The sequence below is a fragment of the Alligator mississippiensis genome, chromosome 2 (assembly GCF_030867095.1).
Source record: "Alligator mississippiensis isolate rAllMis1 chromosome 2, rAllMis1, whole genome shotgun sequence".
In the NCBI taxonomy this organism is placed as follows: domain Eukaryota; kingdom Metazoa; phylum Chordata; order Crocodylia; family Alligatoridae; genus Alligator; species Alligator mississippiensis.
Window position 1 is genome coordinate 191,251,644 of NC_081825.1, and position 21,095 is coordinate 191,272,738.

The window sequence follows — 21,095 nt, forward strand, 5'->3', positions numbered from 1 at the left end:
AAGGCTGGCAGAGTTCCAGCCTGCAAGGGGCTGTTTGGGGCTACCTCTGCCCCACACTCCCACCCCCTGCCCCACACACTGGGGAGCTGGGGCCTGGGGGCAGGGGGTCAGAAGTGAGGGGCACTGGGTCGGGACTGGTCATCGATGTTTACAAATGGGTCCTGGTACAAAAAAGGTTGAGAACCACTGATCTAATCCAACCCTCTGCTCAAAGCAGGACCACTCCCTACTGCATCATCCCAGCCAAGGCTTTGTCTAGTCAGGTCTTAAAAACCTCCCAGGGTGGAGATTCCACAACCACTCTGGGTATCCTGTTCTAGTGCTTTTCCTAATATCTAACTTAAACTTCCCTGCTGCAACTTGAGACCATTGCTCCTTGTTCTCTTATCTGCCACCCCTGAGAACAGTCTAGCTCTATCCCCTTTGTAACCATCCTTCAGGTAGTTGCTCTAGGCTGGAGGTATAGGCATTTGCTTCTATGAAAATCAGATTTCAGATTATCACACTGCACACTCTCAACATGATGATTTTTACTTGACTGTCTCAGGGTGCCAATTAAACTAAATTGTCTTAGACTTTAATGAAATTACATCTGAACAACTCCCTCATATAGATAAACCAAAGAGTGCGCTGCATTGGTTTTATGTTGCACTGATTGTATTAAGTTTTACATTCAGTTCACATGGGCAGCAATATGACTAAGTTGATTTCTTAATCATTTTATTCGCAGAGGGACACAGAGTGTAGGTAAGCAAAGTACTAAATGAAACACTCAAAAGACTTGTGTTTGTAATTTGAAATCACATGTCCTAGAGCAGAGCTTTCCAAACTGTGTGCCGCGACACATTAGTGTGTCGGCGGCAGTGTGTAGGTGTGTTGCGCAAAATGCAGAAAATTTTGCGGAAGGGCACCGCGGAGCTCCCTTACTCGCGTCTGCTTCCCTTGGCCCCTCCCCCGGAACTGAATTACTGTGTCGCGAAATGATGCGTGTCTAAAAAGTGTGTCACCAACATGAAAAGTTTGGAAAGCTCTGTCCTAGAGAGTATAGAGAGAAGGACACTGGGAGAAATCTCTGAGGGTTTGTCTAATCCTATAGGATTATTCAAAGACATCGCAGCAGAGGCCATGGACAGACATTACGTTTGAAGCACTCCAAAAGTCCTGAAGCGCTTAAAAAAGCAAAGGTGCAGAAATGCATGACTGCTGGAGCACTTGAAAATGGCCATTCCACTTCAGAAATCACCTTTGGAAAAAAGTAACATCTTTGAATTTACCAAACTCTCCTACCTGCCACACACCCAGTAGATGCAGTCTAAGACTATGGAGTCTAAGACAGTTTTGAAAACCCATTTAGAGTGTGTCACTTGAGACCAGCACCCAAAATATCCACACCAACTCCTTCTGCCTCACCTTCAAGGTGCTCCATCAGCTGGAAGCAGGCAGAGGTGCTGAATCTTGTCTCTAGTGGGTTATGGAATAGAGAAAATCCCACACAATTTACTGATTCGTTTGATGCACTGGCTGGGGAAATTTTTAGCTACTTGCACGATTTCACAATGATTACACACTTAATTCATACAACACAATTTTATTTTAAAATTCTTTGCTACGCATATAACACTGCTTAGCTTTAAGAAATACCACAAACATTAAGAACACAATAACTACATATATCAGAAACAATGCTCCAAATGCACTTCCTTCCCAAACAAGTACAATTACAACTCAAAGTTAAATTTGAATCAATACTATTATTTTCATAATATACTTACAATCCTAGAATTCCAAGAAGCCAAACACCTAGATATGGTTTCATTCCTCAGTAGTACTATTTAATGGGTTGGCCTCAGTAGTATGGTTCAATGGGCTCGCCTCAGCAATACAGTTCAATGGGCTCGCCTCAGCAGTACGGTTCAATGGGCTGGCCTCAATACTGATAGGACTAAGTCCCCTTCCTTCAGTCCCTTTCGGGTGCTACGCGGCTTCAGCGTGAACTAAGAGATTCGTGTTCAGGGAGAGGGTGGTTCAGGTGATCGGTCTGATCCGGCCTATACTTGCGATTCTTCCTTCATTGTTCTGCAAGTGAGGTTACCTCCAAATTGGGACAGTAGGTTACAGTTTTTATTGAGTGAGTTGCTGTCTTGGGCCCCTCCTACCCAAAGTTGTCACTACTCCCAAATTTGGGCTCAGATCTTACTCAACAGATTTCTGCTGGGTTCAGTTTCTTCTGTTGATCATTTTAATTACTTTGGGGAATTTCCATATCACTGAATTGACTTTTACTGCCAATCTTGTCAAAGTCCCTAGGGTTCGATCTCTCGGAATGTGGGATGTTTGCTTAAGGGTCATTTTTATGTTAACTTTGTTAAAGGCCTCTAGAGATAAAATTCAAAAGTTAAAACTTTGAGCAAAGTCAGGACCTTCTGCACGTAGGCCAAAACAATGGCCTAGATAAGAAGATAAATCTTGTCTTCTTCCTGAACTGGCTAATGGGCAACTATTACAAACATTCAAATATTACATTCAATATGACAAATCTATTCACTATTTTGAGCCCAAAATAAACCCAGTGGGCATTCAAGATGAGCCACCACAACTTTGAGCACATCTCTGATGAAATGGCAGCTTGAGGCTAAAGTTTGATTGACATCAGTGCTGCATGAAGACTAAGGTCCTGAAGGTGAGCTACAAGAGGGCCCAAGATGTTATTGGGTTTCTAGTACCCAGAGGGTGACTCATACCTATTCCAAGGGATTGTCATGGATCCTTCTCAGGGATGACTCCATAGAGCCCTGCTACCTAGCTAACACCACTGGCAACCCTCAACCTACCAAGAGCACCAATGCCTCCATCCAAGAAGAGGGGAAAGCTCTGCTATAGCCTGTCTGCCTGCCCCAGCCATGGCCTTGAAGCAAGCATAGTAAGGGCTGGAAGACTGAGGGGTCCCTTTCCTTCTGTTTGAAAATAGAGACCCAGAGGCCAACCTAAGCCATCTTGGGAACCCATCCCCTGACCATCATACCAGACCATGGCATCAACATAGGTGGAATTTCTCCTTTCTCTTCCCACCTCTGTATTGTGCAGTCCTGCTAGTCACTTTCTAGATTGCCTCTTGCACAGCTAATCTTCTTGTGGACTTGCCTGTGCTGAACTGGTTGGCAGCAGACTGAAGGATGTCAAAGTTTGCTAACTTCCAGGTGGTGATGGCCATATGCTTCTCCATGATGAAGGTACCCTCATCATAGCTTGGTGCTGGAGGGATGGGGTCAGCTCAGTGCAGATCTCCATGAAGGTGGCCCAAGTTACCTGAAAGTTCTGCTGTCACTGCTTGTTGTCACAGATGCCCAGGACAATGCGCCCACATCAGCTGCTCCTCATCTCTGATGATACGAGTGGGGGGCCCTGAGTGGTCACTCATTTGGCACTTTCCTCTGTGCTTGACTGACTCAGAAACCTTCAGAGATTTGAAAGTATAAGGCATGCTGGGTTATCTACTCTCTGGCCCCATGGCTGCACACCACCAGCACTATATATTCCTGCAGCTGTTTTGAAACACTTAAGATGCAAGGCCGTACAGAGCTGCATGACTTGGAGCACTTTAAATCAATGTCTGTCCCCACCCAGGGTTGCATAGTTGTGTGTACTACAACAGACTCCATGGTTTTATGAGTTCTTGCTCAAGGAGCTCCCTTTTGTCTCCTCCAGAAATGTTACCTGAAGGAAGCTACAATTTGTAGCTGAAGTGACTTCAGACCTGAAGTCAATGGAAGTCCACCTGGCTTGGGTGGATGAGTCCTCCAATATGCTGTATAAGCACTACATTCAGAAGCCACAGTGCTGCTGTAAGTGAAATGGTGCTTGATTGCTGTTGGGAGGAGGGAAAGCAGTATCTTGATAATTCTCTCTCTTTATTTAAGTTCAGTGGCAAGAGTGAGCTAATTATAAAGAAATAAAATAATCTGTCCACATTTGTGGAAATTATGGTACTGCTCAAAGAGGGCTCTTAGAATAATAGATATTACCTGTGAGCTAAGAGTTAGTAGAGAGCTGTGTGAAGTACTTCCTAATTCATACAAAGGTCTTCACTGGAGAGGGAGTATTTGAATGGGTTTCAGATGTGACAACTGTGCCTATTGATTTATGCACTTTAGGTTTTACAGTTGATATATTTAATGCATTCTCTAATATTACTGTATATGAGGCTGGTGGCATTTCACTTATAGCACTTTTAAAAGCCAATTAATTCTGGGCTCTCCCTTTATTCTGGATCAGATCCATTTCTATCGTTACTTGAAGTTAAAAAACTATAGTCATAGATTCAACTGCAGTCTTCAAATAAGAATTGTTTCAAAATATTGTGGGATGAATGTGCTGCCTCTGACATTTAAGAGCCACTCGTGGAAGATAATGATGGCAGCAGAATGGAAACTTTTACATGCAAGCTTATTTTATGGAGGTGGCTCCTGCTAGTTCAGAAAGGTAAAGATTCAGATTCTTTGCGGGCAGGGGTGGGGGGCAGGAGTGAACAGGGGAGAGCTCAAAGAGCTCTGTGAGAGAGCAGAAATTAGATGGTGTGAGGAAGAGAAAAGTGAACAAAGTAATCATTGGCAAGGAATTTTGTGGATGATATCTTATTACTGGACCAAATGCATAGTTGGGGTTGATTTTAATTGCATTCAAAAGCTTGTCTAAAGCTTGCCTGTGTTTATCGCACACAGCCATGTAGATGGTTCAATAAAATACATCATCCATGAAAATCCTTGCTGCTTGCATATTTTCTGGACCATCACAGCTACAATATCACTCCAATGTTGGCATAAAGTAGTGGTTAATAGTTAAACAGAGGTTGCCTAAAATCATGTTTACTTGCTCTTTTTCAGTGATGACAGGAAGCATTGCCAAACTGATGTTAGTGTCCTGTTCAACATGAAACAGCTGGTATTGGCCATTGCCAAGGACTGACCCGGGATGGCTGTTAATGTGATTTAAAATTAGGCTTTCTTTGTATTTGTCTGTGCCAAGTCCTTGGACACTTATCAGACATGAGTCTTACTAGAAATTTCCAGGGGTGTATTTAACTCAACATTTCAACTTGAAAACAAAAGCTCTTTAGTGGGAATCCTTATATTACTTTAGTGGGCATGGGTTAGGTCTGAATTAACTCTTTTTGTAACTATAAAAACAGTATTTTTGTGCATTAGTTACCTGTATCTAGAGATGTTTTGGAGGGGAAGGAGATAATATGGGTAAGAATTTCATCAGTTAGGAGTTCTACAAATCAGGTTTCCATAATATCTCATATATGATGTATGTAAATTAATATAAACCTACTAAAAAGGATTGCAGTAACAGAATATGGGAGAGATCCTGTAGATCTTTCTTCCTTCTGAATTCTTGGGTAAGTAAAATCACTTACGTTGGCTGTTCAGGCTCTTAGTTTTGTTCGTTGGCTCTTCCAGAAGTATTCTAGGTCCTGACACATTTTGTATGAGCCACGGGAAGGTTTCGTCACACATCTCCAACGCTATTGACTTCTGGAGACTATAGACCAATACCAGCTGTTTCATCGTGGGGAGGGAATGATTATTCCCTTTCTGCAGAATGTACCAGTCAAGTCATCTTTCCATTCACTCTGAGAAATGATAGTAGGAACAGACTGTGAATAATTTCTGTAACCTCTGTTTGCCCATTACATGCTCAATGTATTACTTAAACACTTTATAACGTTCTTGTCCCTGTAAAGACACCTGCAGAAATTGCAGAGCTGCCTCACTGCCTAGCTGTGAATACTAACTACTCCAGAGCAAGACGCCTTGCTCATTTATGCGGAATAATACATAGACAGGAGGGAAGTCAGTTATTTAATATTGATTTTTTATTATTTGGTATCACTGTGTAATAAATAGTATATTATTATTGATTATTATATTCACGTTGAATATTTGACCCATGTAAGAACCAATGATAACATCTGGAACAGGCAGGGAAGATTCTAAGGGCATGTCTATATGATGTTGGACTATGGTAAGGAAGGGCATGGTAAAAACCTGTTCCACCCACTTGCTCTCATTCTCTCTGCGCTGAATGCTCAAAAAATATCATGTAGCCACTTTCTGGTGCAAGCCAAATGTTGCTCTCAGTTTTGGGCATGCTTATTGGACTGGTACTTGTTGGACCCAGCACCACTCTAACAGCAGTTACATAACATTTTTTCAACATCCAGAGGGGCAGGGAATGGGAGCGAATGGGTGTTTCCATTGCAGTAATCCCCTAGCACAATTGTAGCCATGTCCTGACAGACATCTTCCTGGCAGGATGGCCACTAAACTATGCCTGAGCAGTAAGAAGATGTAAGGTTAGACTGATCCACAAGGTGAGGAGCATTGGCACTGGATTTGGACCTGCCCCTATACCTTTGTTCCGTGACCACAACACCTGCCAGTTGATAATAGGAAAACGTATTGATACAGAGCAATAACAGAAAAGCAACAATACAAACAATTAAACAATTCTATATCCACCAATCCTAGGGCTGTCATCAGAGTCAACGTACATCTGGTCAGGATACAGGCTTCACTCCGAGGCTCTCTCTTAGGCGTCAGCAGTCTAGAGGTGGGATGCTGAGGCCCACAGCCCCGCTCCAGTGAGGTGCATGAGATGGGCTGCTGGTATGCCCTCTGTCCAGGGCAGCCTTGGGGACCCTTCCGGGAGGATGGGGACCCCTCTCAGAAAGCAAAATGGGGAGGGACAGGGAGGGACCCTTTGTTACTCTCAAGTCTCTACTTTTGTATTCTCCTTCCCCTTTCATGACTCCTGATGACCCTTCATCCATGGCTATCTCTGGTTGGTTGTCTCTGTGGTCACACGTCCACGTAGCCTTCTGGGCCTTCTCCTAATTTGGTCTGTTCCCCCAAAACCGGGATTTAGGCCCCCCTACTCTCTGAGGCCTTGTTGCTGTTGTCATTTATCTTGTGTTATGGGACAGTATGGGACATACTTCTTTGGTTCCCAGGCTGTGTGTCCTTCTTGTGTTAGACAACCTGTTTGCCTTGAAGGCTGTGATCTTGTGTTATGACACAGGAGATAGACTCCTATTGCCAGGCCCTTCTCCCCTGGGAAACGGAGGGTAGACTACAGTCTTCCTCCATGCCAAAGGAGGACTCCGGGACCTCCCGCTCTGTCCAGGCACGGGCATGGACCACGGTGGTCAAGGGCCCTAAGGCCCGCCGCACCAAGGCCCCTGCCCCACCAGAGCTGAGCAACAGGTACGCACCTCTTGCCGCTCCAGCAGAGCCTGCTGAGTTACCGGCTCCCGCAGGCAACATGGTCCCAATTGCAGCTCCCACCCCTGCTCTCCCCAAGACAAAACGTAGGGTGTTTGTTGTGGGAGACTCTCTCCTGAGGGGGACTGAGGGGGCAATCTGCCGCTCCGACCCCTTAGCCTGGGAAGTCTGCTGCTTCCCGGGGGCCCGCATCCGGGACATTGCGGAGAGGATCCTAGAGCTCCTCAAACCCACAGACCACTATCCCATGCTCCTAATTCATGTGGGCACCAATGACACGGCTCGGAGAGCTCCCAGCCAGGTCATGAGGTGCTACAGGGATTTGGGAGCGGGGCTAAAGGGTCTGGGGGCGCAGGTGGTGTTCTTGTCGATCCTCCCAGTCTCAGGCTATGGGCGAGGAGGGAGAGGAGGATCCACGTGGTCAACCAAAGACTGAGGCGCTGGTGTCATTGGGAAGGCTTTGGCTTTCATGACCACAGCCCGCTCTTTGGCGAGAGAGGCAGCGAGCTGCTGGGAAGAGATGGCCTCCACCTCTCTCCCATAGGGAGGAGGCTCTTCTCAGCCAGACTGGCTGACCTGCTCCACCGGGCTTTAAACTAAGCCCGCTGGGAGACGGGGGCACTACTGCCACTGCTGGCCCGCTGAGCAATCCTTGCAAAGCCAGCAGGTCAAGGCACTTAAGGGAGCCCACCCCTGCCCCAGCCCTGGCAAAATCTGTGGGCAAGGAAGGAGCCCCCCAGGGGGCACTTGCCTGCCTGTACACAAATGCCAGGAGCTTGGGGAATAAGCAGGAGGAACTCATCCTCCTGCTCAGTGCAAATAATTATGATGTCATAGGGATAACGGAGACCTGGTGGGACTCCACCCATGACTGGACCACGGGTATAGATGGCTATACGCTGTACAGGAGGGATCGTGTAGAGAAAAGGGGCGGCGGTGTAGCTCTCTATGTTAAGGAAAGCTACATGTCCCTGCAAGCCGATATTGGTGACCAGGGTAGACGGCTGGAGACCCTCTGGGTTAAAATCCATGGGGAACACGGCACAGGGGACACAATGGTGGGAGTCTACTACAGACCTCCCACCCAAAGTCCTGAGCTTGACCAGGAGTTTGCCCAGGAACTGGCTGAGGCCGCATGCTCCAGGACCATGGTTGTCATGGGTGACTTCAATTACCTGGACATCTCGTGGGAGGATCGCTCAGCAAAATCTGAGCGGTCGCAAAGCTTCCTCTCGTGCGTGGATGACCTCTACCTGACTCAAGAAGTCTATGGGCCAACGAGAGGCAAAGCGCTGCTCGACCTGGTGCTGGCTACTGGGGATGACCTAGTTGGTGACCTAGTGATCGATGGGAAGCTGGGTGACAGCGACCATGAGCTGATCACCTTCACGATCCGCCGAAAAGCTGGCAAGTCAGTCAGCAACACGGAAGTCCTTGACTTCAGGAAAGCCAACTTTGACAAGCTCAGGAGGCTTGTTGGTGAGGCCCTAAGGGACCATGACCATGGGGAGAGGGGAGTTCAAGAAGAGTGGTTGCTCCTCAAGGGAGCGATCCTCAATGCACAAACTAAGTCTATTCCATCTCGGAGGAAAGGCAGCAAGAGGGCACAGCAGCCCCCCTGGCTCTCCAGGGACCTAGCAGACCTCCTGAGGCTAAAAAGAAAGGCCTACAAAGGATGGAGGATGGGAGTCACCTCCAAGGAGGATTATTCTGCACTGGTCCGGTCCTGTAGGGAGCAGACTAGGAAAGCCAAGGCTGCAACTGAACTCCAACTAGCTTTGAGCATCAAGGACAATAAAAAGTCCTTTTTCAGATATGTAGGGAGCTGGAGGAAAAGCAGGGGCAACGTTGGACCCCTGCTGAACCAGATGGGGCAACTGACAACTGACGCCCAGGAAAAAGCCAACCTATTAAATAGGTACTTTGCGTTGGTCTTTCATCAGTCCCATGGGACGCCCATGCCCGCTACGGGACAGGGAAGTCTGGATGAGGGTGATCCCCTGCCCTCCATTGATGCTGACTTTGTGAAGGAACATCTTGAGAAGCTGGATACCTTCAAGTCAGCTGGCCCTGACAATCTTCACCCCAGGGTACTCAAGGAGCTGGCGAGCATCATAGCCCAGCCTCTAGCGCGGATCTTTGAAAACTCTTGGCGCTCTGGTGTAGTGCCCGAAGACTGGAAGAAGGCCAATGTGGTGCCTATCTTCAAGAAAGGGAGGAAAGTGGATCCGGCTAACTATAGGCCCATTAGCCTGACTTCTATCCCGGGGAAGATCTTAGAAAAGTTTATCAAAGAGGCCATCCTTAATGGACTGGCCGACGCCAACATCTTAAGGGATAGCCAGCACGGGTTTGTTGCGGGTAGGTCTTGCTTGACCAATCTCATTTCCTTCTACGACCAGGTGACCTATCACCTGGACAAGGGAGAAGAGATTGATGTCATATATCTTGACTTCAAAAAAGCCTTTGACCTGGTTTCCCATAATCACCTCTTAGAGAAACTGGCCAATTGTCGCCTTGGGTCCTCCACGATCCACTGGCTGGAAAACTGGCTCCGGGGTTGGACCCAGAGGGTAGTAATTGATGGAAGTCACTCATCGTGGTGTCCTGTGACCAGTGGTGTCCCCCAAGGCTCTGTCCTTGGACCCATACTGTTCAACATCTTCATTAATGATGTGGACATTGGAGTCAGAAGCGGACTGGCCAAGTTCGCTGATGACACCAAACTTTGGGGAAAAGCATCCACACCAGAAGACAGGCGGGTGATCCAGGCTGACATGGACAGGCTCAGCAAGTGGGCAGACGAGAATCTGATGGTGTTCAACGCTGATAAATGCAAGGTTCTCCACCTTGGGAAGAAAAACCCGCAGCATCCTTATAGGCTCGGCAGTGCTATGTTGGCCAACACTATACAAGAAAGAGACTTGGGGGTCATCATTGACCGCAAGATGAACATGAGCCTGCAGTGCGATGCTGCGGCTAGTAAAGCGACCAAAACGCTGGCTTGCATCCATAGATGCTTCTCAAGCAAATCCCGGGACGTCATTCTCCCCTTGTACTCGGCCTTAGTGAGGCCGCAGCTGGAGTACTGCGTCCAGTTTTGGGATCCGCAATTCAAAAAAGGATGTGGAGAAGCTTGAGAGAGTCCAGAGAAGAGCCACGCGCATGATCAGAGGTCAGGGAAGCAGACCCTACGATGACAGGCTGAGAGCCCTGGGGCTCTTTAGCCTGGAAAAGTGCAGGCTCAGGAGTGATCTGATGGCCACCTATAAGTTTATCAGGGGTGACCACCAGTATCTGGGGGAATGTTAGTTCACCAGAGCGCCCCAAGGGATGACGAGGTTGAATGGTTATAAACTATTGTAAGACCATTTCAGGCTGGACATAAGGAAGAATTTCTTTACTGTCCGAGCCCCCAAGGTCTGGAACAGCCTGCCACCGGAGGTGGTTCAAGCACCCACATTGAACACCTTCAAGAGCAAACTGGATGCTTATCTTGCTGGGATCCTATGAACCCGGCTGACTTCCTGCCCTTTGGGCAGGGGGCTGGACTCGATGATCTTCCGAGGTCCCTTCCAGCCCTAATGTCTATGAAATCTATGACATGCACCTCTCAATTCTCAGGCTGTGTCCATCCGTCGGTCTTGTTGTGCTAGACAGTCTGTCTGCTTTCAGGGCCATGAGAAGCTGTGTGTGTGCCTCCCAAGCTCTTTAGAAATCCATTTAACCCCTGCTGCCCATCTTGAACACTTATAATGCATATATCTATACCTAAAAGCCAATTCCCAAAACTAGGCCTTTAAATACCATTTGTAAGCCAACAGGGAGCAAAGATGACTTAGTTAAAGTGACTTTGCTTTGTAGGACATTGTATTAATCTGGGTTGACATGTGCTATTGATTTAGCACTGTTTCCCACCTTCCCCATCACATTATCATTACTAGATTTTATTCTTGTAACTATCACCCATACAATTCACGAGAACGTTTAATGATGGTAAAAATATTAGTGTCACTGGCAGCAGCAGACTTTTACTGGTATCTTTCCCACAACATTTTAAGGCTTTTGCATGGAGTCTTTCATACACTGACCTGAGAATGTAACTGTATTTAGTTCAGCTCAGTCTAATTGCTAGAATTAAAATTGTTCTTTTACCAGATCTGAAAGTACCATTAACAAACTGAACAGAACTATGGGAAGAGTCAATCATTTCAATATGGTAATAATATATATTTTTGTAACTATTTATATAGCTGCATCTATCTTATTGGCCTAGAGCAGAAATGTCAAAATCATGGGCCATGGCCTGGATTCAGGCCACAGAGTCATTCTATCTGGCTTGTGGGGCTCCTGACACAGCAGAAAATTTGGGAACAGGGCTAACAAGGGATGGGGTCTGTGGCAGAATCTGGGGGCTATAAGACCCTCATGGATATGGTTACCAGCATCAGGGGGGTGAGCAATAGTTCTGCCAACACAGCCTAACTCATCCCAAGTACACTCACCCCACTGTAATTGCCATATGTGCCACTGCAGCTGCTGGCTCTCCTGCCTCTGCCACTTGCTTTGTGGATTTGGTCCACAAAGAGCCCTGTAGTCCAGCCCCAGCCTGGGACCTGAGGTGATTTTGGTGGCCCTGACTTAGAAATTGCCAACAAAGCTACCCTGGAAGTTGGCTGCTAGCCAGGGAATTAAGCTTGGTCCAAGTGGGAAGTAAAGGTGGTAGATATTTTCCAAACCTCAACATTTTGATAATGTTCCTCATTATTCCTAATTTGGCTGGAAGAAAAGACATGTAACTTTCTGTTATTTTTTTTCCATCCAGTTTTTGAAACTTAGCAATAAGAATGGCAAATATTTCTCATAATAAAGTTGACATCATTTATGAACACTTGCTTCCAATTGCAATAAAAGATAAAAAATAAAACTGACTTGGCACTGCTGGTGCATGGAGGTTAATTAACACTCTATGCTATATGTAGAGCTAATTAAAATATTAATTGTTCACTAATTAAATATATGTATGCAAAAACTGTTTTAACCTGTTATGTATATTCTGTAACCTATACATAAATTATGTATTTATAAATGATGATATGCACGAACAAAGCAACTGCTTGGCTTTCTCAGTGTATAAAGAACATTTTGTCTTGTGTTAGGCACAACCCAATAACTGATATTGGTACTACAGAATGGTATTTCAGGTCTTTGGCATCTGAAGCTAAAAGATCATGGATTTTGCTATAGGAAATTGCTAAGAGACAATGTTTATTGGCCTCAGGAAAAAATCATAGACCCCTATGTATTTAGCAAGGTTGCATAACCGTGTATTGGCCCTTTGAGTTAAGGGTTCCTGTAAAATTGTCAATCTCTCTCCTTTCCAGAAAATGGGGAATGCTTTCCAGAAAAATACTGTTTCTCAGGCACTGGCAGTATAGTGATGGGAAGTTAAATTCAAAACTGAAGCTTCTTGTACAACAAGGTGACCTTGTTTTCATTTATTAGAAGTCCTAGAATATTTAATGTTATTGTGTAAAAACTGTGAAGCAAAGGCTAAAAGAGTAAACTGTAAAAGTCTATTATCTCCCAAGCAAGGGCTGTAATGGCACTTGGATTTATCACAGGTGGATTTTATTTTCTAAAGTAAAAACCATTGCTTTGTTGTATCTTCACAATTGTGCATAATGCTTCTGATTCATGTAATTTGGGGGTGTCAAAAATATGGCCCCCAGGCTGGATCCAATCTGTGGATCTTACCTGGTCCCTGGTGCTGACTGTGGGCATTTTAAGCCCCCTGTACATGTGCAGGTAAAAGTGCGAATGCCCAGTTCACACAATTGCACCTCCTGCCACGCAACATATGCATGGCAGGAGACATGACTGTGTACATTAGATCCCATCATGTCTTATTGCTAGTGCACTTCCAAGAAGCAAGCTCCTGTGGCTAGGAGCCATGTGTACCCCAGGTGAGAGGCTCCCAGTCCCAGGTGTGTGTCAAATAATCCCTTTATTGTCATGTGTTTTATTTGTAAGATGAAGGAAGCCAGGGCAGGTGGATCGCCAGGGCAGGCAGTCATTCTGTCCCAGGGGTTTACTGGGAGGCATGCTGCAGGGACCCAGCATCTGCAGCTGTGAGACTCTGGGTCCTGCTAGGACACAGAGTCCCTAGCTGCTTGGGCTGAGAGTCCCCAGCAGTTGTAGGACTCATAGCCCTGGCTGGACAGGGTGCACCCCTGTGGCTGGGAGCCCTATCAGCCAATACTTTACTCAGTATCGCAGTTCTACATCCCTCTGTGGCAGAGATGCTCCTGCAGTAGTAACTGTTCTGAATGAGTTTGCTAGGTTCTCATTCACATGAGCACTAAGACATTAATGCACATAGCTGCATAGACATAGCCTCAGTTACACAACGTGAGCCCCTGCATCACTTGGGGTAAGCTTCTTAAAGGGACTGCTCTCAATTTCTTTTGTCCCTAGCCACATTTTACACTAATAAAAAACAACTGACATTTATGTAACAAAGTTTTACAAATCCATGTAACCATATGTTGAACTAAGCCTCCTAATGCTGTCCTGCCAATCTCAGAGGTACCTTGCACTGTCATGTGGACGTGGTGGCACTCACTCCAGTGAATCCCATGACAAATCCATGACTATTTGCATGCTCCAGGACCATGGTTGTCATGAGTGACTTCAATTACCCAGACATCTCGTGGGAGGATCACTCAGCAAAATCTGAGCGGTCACAAAGCTTCCTATTGTGCGTGGATGACCTCTACCTGACTCAAAAAGTCTACGGGCCAATGAGAGGTAAAGTGCTGCTTGACCTGGTACTGGCTACTGGGGATGACCTAATCGATGACCTAGTGATCAATGGGAAGCTGGGTGACAGTGACCACGAGCTGATCACCTTCAGTATTGCTGACTGACTTGCCAGCTTTACAGCGGATGGTGAAGTCCTTGACTTCAGGAAAGCTGACTTTGACAAGCTCAGGAGGCTTGTCAGTGAGGCCCTAAGGGACCATGACCCCAGGGGGAGAACAGTCCAGGAAGAGTGATTGCTCCTCAAGGGAGCGATCCTCGATGCACAAATTAATTGTATTCCATCTCGGAGGAAAGGCAGCAAGAGGGCACAGCAGCCCCCCTGGCTCTCCAGGGATCTAGCAGACCTCCTGAGGCTAAAAAGAAAGACCTACAAAGGATGGAGGATGGGATTCACCTCCAAGGAAGAATATTCTGCACTGGTCCGGTCCTGCAGGGAGAAAACCAGGAAAGCCAAGGCTGCAACTGAACTCCAACTAGCTTCAAGTTTCAAGGACAATTAAAAGTCCTTTTTCAGATATGTGGGGAGCCGGAGGAAAAGCAAGGGCAACACTGGACCCCTGATAAACCAGATGGGACAACTGACAACTGATGCCCAGGAAAAAGTGTATTAAATGGGTACTTTGCATCGGTCTTTCATCAGTCCTATGGGACGCCCATACCCACTGCGGGACAGGGAGGTCCAGGTAAGGGAGATTCCCTGCCCTCCATCAATGCTGACCTCATGAAGCAACAACTTGAGAGGCTGAATACCTTCCAGTCAGCTGGCCCTGACAATCTACACCCCAGGGTACTCAAGGAGCTGGCAAGCATCATAGCTCGCCTGTGGCACGGATCTTTGAGAACTCCTGGCATTCTAGTGAAGTGCCTGAAGACTGGAAGAAGGCCAATGTGGTACCTATCTTCAAGAAAGGGAGGAAAGTGGATCCGGCAAACTATAGGCCCATCAGCCTGAGCTCTATCCTGGGAAAGGTCTTAGAAACGTTTATTAAGGAAGCCATCCTTAATGAACTGGCCGACACCAACACCCTGAGGGATAGCCAGCACAGGTTTGTTACGGGTAGGTCTTGCTTGACCAATATCATTTCCTTTTATGACCAGGTGACCTATCACCTGGACAAGGGAGAAGAGATTGATATCTTATATCTTGACTTCAAAAAAGCCTTCGATCTGGTATCCCATGATCACCTCTTAGTGAAACTGCCCAGTTGTGGCCTTGGGTCCACCATGATCCGCTCTCTGGAAAATTGGCTCCGTGGTCGAACTTAGAGGGTGGTAATTGACGGAAGTCAATCGTCATGGTGCCCTGTGACCAGTGGGGTCTCCCAAGGCTCTGTTCTTGGACCCATATTGTTCAACATCTTCATTAATGATGTGGACATTGGAGTCAGAAGCGGACTGGCCAAGTTCTCCGATGACACCAAACTTTGGGGAAAAGCATATACACCTGAAGACAGGAGGGCGATCCAGGCTGACCTGGACAGGCTCAGCAAATGGGCGGACAAGAACCTGATGGCATTCAACACTGAAAAATGCAAGGTTCTCCACCTTGGGAGGAAAAACCCACAGCATCCTTATAGGCTCGGCAGTGCTGTACTGGCTAGTACTGTGGAAGAAAGAGACTTGGGGGTCATCATTGACCACAAGATGAACATGAGCCTTCAATGTGATGCTGCAGCTAGTAAAGCGACCAAAACACTGGCTTGCAAATCCCGGGACGTCATTCTCCCGTTGTATTCGGCCTTAGTGAGGCCGCAGCTGGAGTACTGCATCCAGTTTTGGGCTCCACAATTCAACAAGGATGTGGAGAAGCTTGAGAAGGTGCAGAGGAGAGCCATGCGCATGATCAGAGGTCAGGAAAACAGACCTTATGATGACAGGCTGAGAGCTATGGGGCTCTTTAGCCTGGAAAAGCGCAGGCTCAGGGGTGATCTGATGGCCACCTATAACTTTATCGGGGTGACCACCAGTATCTGGGGGAATGTTAGTTCACCAGAGCACCCCAAGGGATGACGAGGTTGAATGGTTATAAACTATTGTAAGACCATTTCAGGCTGGACATAAGGAAGAATTTCTTTACTGTTCGAGCCCCCAAGGTCTGGAATAGCCTACCATCGGAGGTGGTTCAAGCACCTACATTGAACACCTTCAGGAAAAAATGGGATGCTTATCTTGCTGGGATCGTATGACCCCAGCTGACTTCCTGCCCTTCGGGAGGGGGGATGGACTTGATGATCTTCTGAGGTTCCTTCCAGCCCTAATGTCTATGAACTCTATGAAATCTATTCTGTAACAGAGAACCTCTGGATTTTTCTTTCTGTATTCATTCACAAAGGTTCATGCTCTGAACCCCCAGACTCCTTCAGGAGAGGTCTGGTCCAAGTGTGGCTACAGAAATCACAGCAGTGCTACTCCTGCCTTTCTGTTACATGGAACAACTGAATTTGTGGAACACATAATACAAGCCTCAGTAACATATTCAACAGGATCTCCAGATTTTGTGGCACATTTCAGGACTACTGCAAAGCTGAAGGACCAAGCATCCTGCCCATTTAAGAGATTAAGAAACTCCACCTTCCTGACCTACTTTTAACTTTGGAAAGTCCAGAAGCTTAAATTGGCAAAAATTGGCCTTAGGACACATGCCAGGATTTCCTTTTTCTTGGTGGATTGCATAATTTTGGAAACTCCAAGTTTCACAACAATTTGGGTTTTTTTGAAAGTTGGCTACTTTCATCTTACAAATAAAACAGATGACAATAAAGGGATTATTCTGCAGTGTAAAATGTGAAATTAGTTTCTCTTTCATTCAAGGCTGAATTTATCCATGAACATAACCAAAGGATTATGGGTGAAATCCTGACTCAGTTGAAGTCCATAGGAATTTGTCACCGGCTTCAAGAAGACAAAGGATTTCAAACTAGGGCCTGGACAAGCATTTGTTTCCCTCTTTAATTTTGATTATAGTAAGTGGGTGTGACTACACATTCATTAATGCACCTTAGATACTACGCATTTAATTTAGTACTTCCTTAATAAAGTACTAACTAAGTACACAGTATCTAGAGTTACTGCACGGTAGTGCCAGCACACGGTTATTTGGTGAGGTTTACTGTGCATTACCTAATAACACAGCACAATAGGCTATTAGTGTGGTTTTTGCTGTGACACGCTACTATGTAGTGTTATTAGGCTAATGAACAGTAAGCCTCTTATGTAGACGCGTCCAGTGAGACTGGAATCTGTGCATCTCCCACGCACTGAGATGAGACTATCCCCTGAAAGTTGGGTTATCAGTAACAGAACTGTCCAACTTCTAAGCAGTTGGGGACTGCACACCCACCAGCTGTATGCCCCATGGGCTGCAGCAGCATGAGCTGCTAGCCCAGGGGTGGGCAAAATATGGCCCGCGGACTGGATGCAGCCCATGAGGGCATTCTATCTGGCCTGCAGGGTGCCTAAAAAATGTAGAAAATTAATATTTATCTGCCTTGGTTCCTGTAAAAAATGACAGGAACCAGGGGCAGTAGGACCCAGAGGAAGCCCAGTGGGCTCCCAGAACAGCAGGGCCTGCCCAACCTCACCCCCCCCCACCCCCCAACTGGAAGCCCCAGCAGGGGCTTCTGGCCTGGGACCATGAGGCTGCCCCAGCATGGGAAGCTCAGGTAAGGGAGGATGCAGGGGAGGGCAGGGAAGGAGCCCAGGGAAAAGTGGCCCGGGGAAAAGATGAGCGCAGGGGAAAAAGCGGCCCCTCACCTGCCCCGTGGCTGGCGCCCCCCGCTGCAGCTGCTCACAGCCCACATGGGGCTGCCTGTGCCTGCTCCAGACAGCCCCAAGTGGGCTGCGAGTGGCTGCAGCGCAGGGCGCCAGCCACAGGGCGGGTGAGGGGGCACTTTTCCCCCCACACTCAGCACCCGCTTGTAAGCCGCCCCGCTGCCAGCCTGGGCCCTGTGCTGGCTCTTGGCTCGCCTGTTGGGGCTACACATGGCGGCAGCAGCTGTGGCCCCCACCACTTGCTACGCTGGACAGTGTTTGCCACTGCCACCTGTGCCTGCTCAGGACAGCCCCGCACAGGCTGCGAGTGGCTGAAGCAGGGAGCGCTGGCCACAGGGCAGGTGAGGGGCCGCTTTTCCCCCCTGTGCTCAGCACCAGCTCCTTCCCTGCCAAGGAGCAGGGGGTTGGGGCTGTGCGCTGCCCCCTGCCTGTACTGCGGGGCTGAGGGAGCACTGGGAGTGAGTGGGCAGGGAGCACGGGGCCTCCACTGGCGTCCCGGGGTGAGTGCCAGCGGGGCCAAGAGCAAGGTGGCAGGAGCGTGGGGTCCCAGCCAGCAGGGGCTCTGTGAAGCCGGGCCAGCTCCCCCCTCTCCCTGCTGGTGCAGCCCAGCCCGGCTCCACAGAGCCCTGCCAGCTTGTGCACCGCTTTGGGCCCCACTGGTGCTGGCCCTGGGACATTGGTCCCAAGACATTGGGACATTGGTCCCAAGATGGTGACCAGGTGGCGGGGCACCTGTCAAGGGGTGGGGCTACTCATTCGGCCCTTGACAGCTTGCCAAAACTGGGCAAGCGGCCCTCTGCCCAAAATAATTGCTTGCCCCTATGCTAGCCCCTCAAACCAAACGCTGCATGGGTGCTCCCCCTGCTGCAACATGTATGCAGATGACCCCTGCTCCACTGTGCACACAAGTGCCCCATCCTCACTCAGCTCCCTAGCTATGGGCTGCATCTGACAACATGGGCTCCCTCAGCACCATTGGGGTAGGGGCAGGAAGTGGAAGACAGACTAAGGAGGAGGAGCTCAGCAGCTGTTGCAGCTGGAGTGATGTGGAGGTGAGTGGTAGCTGGGTGGGAGTCTGGAGGCTTCAGCATAACCCCTTGCTGGCTGCACATGGCTCATGGGCTGTCAGTTGGAGAGGTCTAAACTATAGCACATAGATAGGTCTTCTTCATAAAAATAAACGTGACTTCTTATTTAAAAAACATATGGGATGACTGGCAAAGCTGGTAGTATGCCTTTTAGGAAGCATGGTACCAAGGGCAAAAGGAACACCTAATGATACAGCAACCCGCACTTAGTGCTCTTAATTGGTTCCAGAAAAACTGAGCGCTAAGCCAAACTGCGTTAAGCAAAACCCATTTTCCCATAGGGTTTAATGTAATAAATATAATTGGTTCCTGCGCTCCTGCCGGCGCTGGGCCTGCTGCTCCTAGCAAGGCACTGCGTGGGCTCTGCCAGGTAGGGCATCGGCTCCTCCCGGCCTCATTGTTCCATAGCCATGATGGCCCCTGCCGGCCACCAGTGCACCTGTGCATGGCCTCAGCCACCCTGCCTGCAGGGCCTGAGTTGGGGACCCACCCGCCAGGGAATAATAGCGAGCAGTGGGGCTCTGGCAGGTGAGTGCATGACCTGAGTGGAACGGATCATGGGCTGCAGCCCAGGGATGGGGGGCTCTGTGGGCTTGGCTTCACTGTGGGCTGGGGCGGGGGACACTGCACACATGTCCTTGAGCACTGGCTCGCACTGGCTCAGGCCCCACACTCCTGCCAGCCCCGGCCTCAGGACCTGTGCTCCTGCCGCCTTGTTGGCTCTGGGCGCAGGCCCGGGCCCCACGCTCATGGCCCCACCCCCGCCGCCCCTTCTTGCCGCCACTGCCGCTCCTGCCTGTCCGTTGGCTGCTCCAGCACCATGTGCCAGAGTGGACCCCGGGCTATTACCACCCTGCCCTGGGCCGCACCGGCCCAGGCTCCATGCTTATGCTGCCCAGCCCTCTGCCCACCCCTTCTCACCCCCACTTCTCCCCACCCGCTCCAACACCGTGTGCCAGAGCAGACTCTGGGCTCCTGCCACCCCACCCTGGGCCCCACTGGCTGCCACCCACCGCTTCAATTGATGCTGCTACCACCCCCACTGGCACCACTGTTTCCCCTGCTGAGTGTTACAATGAAACCGCTGAGTGCCAAGTGAAACCAGGTAGGTATTTTTAATGAGAGCTATAGCGCAACTGCGGTGAGCGAAACTGCATTAAGCAGGGGTTGACTGTATGCAGCTGTGAGTCCTTTATGTATATACAATAAAATCCCTGTTACCAGAACACTCTATTAACCAGCCGGCTGGCCGGACGCAGGTGGCGGGGTTGGGGGAAGCTCGCATGCCGTGGCTGCTGTTGCCACCCACCACCCTGTGCTGTCTCTGCTCTGTGTGCGGCTGCAACCCCCCGCTCCACCTGTGGCTGCTGTCACCGCCCCCTCCCCCACCGCTCCGCGTCCAGCTGAAAACCGCCAGCCTTGGGTACTCAGGTAACTGGCATTTTTAGATGCCTGGCACCCCCCCATTCCCCACTTGTGCCAGATAACAGGGATTTTACTGTATTCATTTATCTTAAGGTACAATAGGATCAGACAGAGGAAATGGGATTTGAATTCTCAAACTAGAGGTAACATTCACTATTTACATATTGTGGTTTCAGGACCCATAAATGCCATCACCCTTCTGCCTTTAAACAAGACAGAGCCTGTTTCTCAGAAACTTTGCTATACTGCATTACTAAGTTTTAGTCTGAAGGTAGTCTGCCCCACTCTCAACTTGCTGTCCATGAGCAGGATAAAATTGTAGACCATAAGGTTTTGACTGTAAAATTGTTAAACCAAGGCTGAAAATACAGTTTTTACATGTGTGTCTCTCCTCCTCACTTCTCAGCTAAGTGCTCTGAAGGCAGCTGGCTTTGTCATAGAGAGGTTTCTGGTTTTTGAGTGGATTTCATCACTTTACTAAGTTTTCTGAACTGCACATGATAGTGCTGACCTATGTACCAGATCTAGTGCATATTCACGCAGAATGAACATAGGCTAGGTACAGACAGACATTTGACATGCTCCAAACCTAGGAATGCTTCAAATTTAGAGCTGTGCAAATACACATACCTCTTCAAGTGCTAAGTAGGAATCTGACAGGGAAGGACTTCCACAAAGGCTGGTGGAGCAGTGAGAGGGCCAA